Source organism: Serinus canaria, chromosome 4 (assembly GCF_022539315.1).
Source record: "Serinus canaria isolate serCan28SL12 chromosome 4, serCan2020, whole genome shotgun sequence".
Taxonomy (NCBI): domain Eukaryota; kingdom Metazoa; phylum Chordata; class Aves; order Passeriformes; family Fringillidae; genus Serinus; species Serinus canaria.
Window position 1 is genome coordinate 49,176,635 of NC_066317.1, and position 5,664 is coordinate 49,182,298.

The 5,664-nt window shown below is 48.5% G+C and overlaps 1 long non-coding RNA gene across 1 annotated transcript; it reads left to right on the plus strand.

Moving 5' to 3' along the window:
* Positions 1 to 2,217: 2,217 nt before the first annotated feature.
* On the plus strand, positions 2,218 to 3,874 carry LOC127059565 (uncharacterized). Its single transcript, XR_007777514.1, has 2 exons — positions 2,218 to 2,328; positions 3,792 to 3,874. It is a non-coding gene; the product is annotated as an uncharacterized LOC127059565 (long non-coding RNA).
* Positions 3,875 to 5,664: the final 1,790 nt, after the last annotated feature.

Consider the following 5,664-nt stretch of genomic DNA (forward strand, 5'->3'; position numbering starts at 1 on the left):
AGGAATTCCCAGGGTGCTCACTGCTCAGAAGTGGTGGGCATGGCAGAGGTTACACACAAGACCAAGATGGAAATAAATGGAAAACTTAACACAGCTATAAATAGGCAGAGCTATTATTTAAACTTCCACATATAGGAATTAGCTGCTTTAAGGACAAACTTTGGCATGAAGATTCTCTAGAGAGGATTACTGGGGAGGGCCCAAATAGCCTTAATTATGTTTGCCTAGTGACAAAAGCCACTAGTTTGCAGTTTAAGGGGTATTGGAAAGGACTCCAAAAAAGAACAAAACATCCTTTTTAAGTCTAATAAATATAAATTGATAAGTAATTTCAGATTATCAAAGATAATCTGGGCAACCCCATCTCCACGGGGAGAGAATGTTTTTCACAGTAGTTAACACTGAACCTAGCAGTAAGATCTGGCAATGTAAGACTGGAGCTAGAAAAATTGCTAATGGAATTGAGGTACATAATTTTAATTGCAAAGTTAATTAAAAATTGGAGGATCTCAATGGGACTGGGACGGATTCTTCACCACCTGAAGTCTTATATCAAGATTGAATGTCTTGGAAACCTTTTCATTATTTCCTCTTGAGATTACTGGACGTTATACAGGAATCACTCAGAAACTCTATGTTCTGTATTTTGTCAGAGGTGTCAACATGGTCCCTTTAGACCTTAACACCTGTGAAAAAAATCAGAGCCATTTTCCTTCTCTGCAATAAGAAGGCATTCCATGACATGTCTGAGAGTATGAATGGAAAAATGTGATAAACTTAACCCAAGAAGAAACATGTGGTTTAGTTGTGACAGGAAATGTCAGTGTTACCAGTGCTGTCAATCAGTCAGTGCAGCACACGAGATCAAGAGCTGTGTTTATACACTGAAGGAAGCCAGTCTCCAAGGTGGGTGACCAGAGGAAAACATGCTCCTTGGGATTACTGCTGAAGGGCAATTGCAGAAGAGGTTCTTGAGGCCTCCATTCTCCAGGTGGGCAGGAAAGGGCAGGCTGGGTTGAGGCTTTCAAATGTTTGGGGACACTTATGTAACACTGACTGACTGCTGGCTTTTACCGTGGAATTTTATATATTTGACTGATGCTTTTATTCATTGCCCTTTTAAAGACAATGGGAAGTTTAGCCATTAGTTTCTGCAGAAATAGGGTTTGCCTCTTCAAATATGTCTAGAAATGGAAACCTGAGCTTGATCCTGTTTTCTCTGCCACTCCTTGAAGAGTAGGACTTTTGGCTCAATAGCAATGTTTTCTGGATAAAAAAAAGTAAGAACATGGTCCCATACTTTAGGTTCACTCTGAAACCATCATAACAGAAGCAAAAGCTGTTCCATTTTCTGGGACAGGACAAAGATTGGGAAAGCAACCCCCTCCAAAACAAACACTGTAATTACAATGGCAGAAGAAGACAGGTGAATAAAGCAAACTGGATCCACCAAATGAAAACACCATGATGCTGTAACACTACCTTCCCTCGCCGATCTCACCCAGTGCAACGTTCACATAAATCAGGCAGGGGTGTGCCTGAGAGGCATTAGCTCACTGAAGACATCTGACCCAGGTCAGAGACTGCCTGATAAACTGGAGCATGGCTGCAGGCACTGGCCTTGGGATTGAGCAGCAACCTGCACAGATATGCCCTGCTGAAATGCATCCAGATGATCTGGTTCATCAGGTCAAAACGATCCCAGCTTCCCACCCCACCCTGTGTCCCACCTGGCTAATCCATAAGCAAGGCTTACCATTCCTTCAGGCTCCTGGTGGCATGGGGCTGAGGAAAGCTGGCAGAAGGCTGCTGGGCAGCTCTCTTACAGGCACACGCTCCATTTCACCCCAGGCAGCAAAGGACACACACACAGGTGGCATTTTCAGAGCTGCTCCCTAAGTCAACATGAGAATCCCTGCTGATGGCAGCAGATGCAGGTGTAGCTCGCTGCTCGGTGCTGCTGTGTCATTCACTGTCCTTGCAGGTGGCAGAGCAGGACACCCAGCACACACTCATCCATGGGTGTGACACTGGGGTGAGATGGTGACGCAGAGAGCACTGCCAGCCCTCAGCCTCAGCAGTCTCAGTTCACCCCCAAAACAAAGGTGGGGAGCAAACCAGTCCAGCTTGGTGCTGAGGGAGGGTGGCCTCCTAAAAGGTGCTAACAGCCTGACCACACTGCCCCGGTGGTGGGAGGAGACTCTTCCTGGGAGATTCTGTCATGGTTTAAGCCTGGCACAATACCAGTGCCCCCAAGAGAACACCTACTTCCCTGGCACCTACTGTGAGATATGATCAGAGACAGAGCAAAGCAGGCTCCAACTTAAGGTTAAAAGGAAAAAAAAAAAAACATTTATTAACCTACAACTACAAAGGAAGACACACAAAACACAATAGAACATAAGATGAAAACCTTCCAAAATTCTTCCTCCTCCCCCCACCAAATTTCCAATTTCATTGCCACCCTTCAGACAATCGATTCTCAGTCTCTTGAGGAGAGAGAAGTCCCTCTTGCGCCACACGCCTTCCATGTCCAGTGCTCTCACCACTGCACATGGATCAGAGCTGCTTCTGGGGTTTTTCATTTTAAGGATACTTTGACCAGTTCCAAAGGGAGCACAGTCCTTCTCCTTCTGGGACACTTGTCCCCCCCAAATTTCACCCCCTGGGGCCGAGGGGTCTCTTGAACAGAGATCGTCTTCTTCTTCTTCTCTTCTTCGAAGTGGAGGGCACCACCACCACCCTCCTCACCCGTCGTCTCTGTTCACTCCTCCACATCACTGCACTCTCTTGGCTCTGAGCCATCGCCTCCCCCTAGAACGCAGTCTCTGTGGCACAGAAACACCCGTGGTTCTGCTGTGGCTACACAAGAAAAGTCCAGCCCAAAGCCACTTCATCATCTCCTCCCACCTAGAATTTTCCTCAACATCTTCTCAATCTCAACATCTTCTCAATCTCATCCACTTCAGGAGGACTCAGCTTTTGCAAGGTTCTCATCTTCCTTGGAGGGGTTAAAAGTCCCAGGCTCTCTGCCGGTTTACTTCGTCAACTCCCACGCCTGGCTGCCCTGCTGGGCACCCCCCCCCTTCTCCTTCACGCCGGGCCACTATCACAGGCACCGGCTCTGTCTCTCTCTCTCCCTCTCCGGGGGGGGGGGGGGGAATGGAGGATGGCTGCCCGAAGCCCTTGCAATGTTCTCCTCCACCCTTGGGCCCAGGCCTGGCCTACCTCTCTCTCCGGCCACATGGCTCCCCTCCCCCCCTGCCCAGCCAGATCTGGGCAGGGGGGGGGTCTGCTCACTCTCAAGCGGGACTCCAAGAGGAAGTTCCCCTGGGAGATCACAGCTTTTAACCCCTGTGTTCTCAGAGGCGTATCCTGCCCTCAGTGGACAAACCAGGTGCCAATATTAAATCTGAACACTGATTGGATTGCCCACACCATCACAAAAAACTTCATTTCCTTTCAAACCACGACATTCCACCCTTCGCCTCTGAGAACACATTTTCTAAAATTATCATCCAAATTACAATAGACAAACTCTACTTAAACAATAAAACCTCTATTAATCTATCATCTTAACCTAATACATTACATGCTTTGCTCTTATTCTTCTTGATCACATCTCACAGTTCACCTTATCACTCATCCAAAAATCGATTTCCCGGTCAGGGAACCAAAAATGTCATGGTTTAAGCCTGGCACAATACCAGTGCCCCCAAGAGAACACCTACTTCCCTGGCACCTACTGTGAGATATGATCTGAGACAGAGCAAAGCAGGCTCCAACTTAAGGTTAAAAGGAAAAAAAAAAGCATTTATTAACCTACAACTACAAAGGAAGACACACAAAACACAATAGAACATAAGATGAAAACCTTCCAAAATTCTTCCTCCTCCCCCCACCAAATTTCCAATTTCATTGCCACCCTTCAGACAATCGATTCTCAGTCTCTTGAGGAGAGAGAAGTCCCTCTTGCGCCACACGCCTTCCATGTCCAGTGCTCTCACCACTGCACATGGATCAGAGCTGCTTCTGGGGTTTTTCATTTTAAGGATACTTTGACCAGTTCCAAAGGGAGCACAGTCCTTCTCCTTCTGGGACACTTGTCCCCCCCAAATTTCACCCCCTGGGGCCGAGGGGTCTCTTGAACAGAGATCGTCTTCTTCTTCTTCTCTTCTTCGAAGTGGAGGGCACCACCACACCCTCCTCACCCGTCGTCTCTGTTCACTCCTCCACATCACTGCACTCTCTTGGCTCTGAGCCATCGCCTCCCCCTAGAACGCAGTCTCTGTGGCACAGAAACACCCGTGGTTCTGCTGTGGCTACACAAGAAAAGTCCAGCCCAAAGCCACTTCATCATCTCCTCCCACCTAGAATTTTCCTCAACATCTTCTCAATCTCAACATCTTCTCAATCTCATCAACTTCAGGAGGACTCAGCTTTTGCAAGGTTCTCATCTTCCTTGGAGGGGTTAAAAGTCCCAGGCTCTCTGCCGGTTTACTTCGTCAACTCCCACGCCTGGCTGCCCTGCTGGGCACCCCCCCCCTTCTCCTTCACGCCGGGCCACTATCACAGGCACCGGCTCTGTCTCTCTCTCTCCCTCTCCGGGGGGGGGGGGGGGAATGGAGGATGGCTGCCCGAAGCCCTTGCAATGTTCTCCTCCACCCTTGGGCCCAGGCCTGGCCTACCTCTCTCTCCGGCCACATGGCTCCCCTCCCCCCCCTGCCCAGCCAGATCTGGGCAGGGGGGGGGGTCTGCTCACTCTCAAGCGGGACTCCAAGAGGAAGTTCCCCTGGGAGATCACAGCTTTTAACCCCTGTGTTCTCAGAGGCGTATCCTGCCCTCAGTGGACAAACCAGGTGCCAATATTAAATCTGAACACTGATTGGATTGCCCACACCATCACAAAAAACTTCATTTCCTTTCAAACCACGACAGATTCCCAAGGGAGAAATGCCTCAGGAGAAGCTCAGGATCTGACCACTTAGAAAAATCAGGTGAAGATCCATTTGTCTTACTTCATATGATGGAAGTTCATTTTTACCAATAATTGAAATGCATTTTCATACATTTTCTAAATAAACATATGCTCACACATTGAGCAGAGCCTTTCCCTTCTGAGCATCCCTTTACATTTCCTCTGCAGCCAGTCAATCCACATCCTTTAAATAAAAAGGATGAGACAAAAAAAACTCTTTGCTAGAGGCAGCTCAGGCTGTTTGAGACGGAAATAGCTGTTGGGATAAGTATATTCTAGAGCTCTACTTTCCATTAGTCTCCAGGCCGGCCATGCTCTCCTCCTCCCCTCACCTTTCTCACGCCCTGGGGAAGCCTCTCTGCCTGCCTCCTCTGCTCCCACACTGACAGAATCCTCACCCTCCATATCCCACACCCAGTGCACATGTCCTTCCTTCCCTTGACACAGCAGTGAGGGAGGAGCTGTGCCCTGGCTCAGACATCCCAGGCTGGAACTCTCTGCAAAGCCAGCTTAGCTAGAGATGAATGCTGTAGCAATATCTCAGGTGAAATCTCTTCACATGTGACAGTCCTTGTGGTCACCTCTGGAAAGGTAGCCCTGTGTTTCTGAGGAACACCCACCAGATATTTGTGTAGAAAAGATCTGGCTGGTCTTTCCCTCACTGAGACATAGCCCAGGGGAGAGGT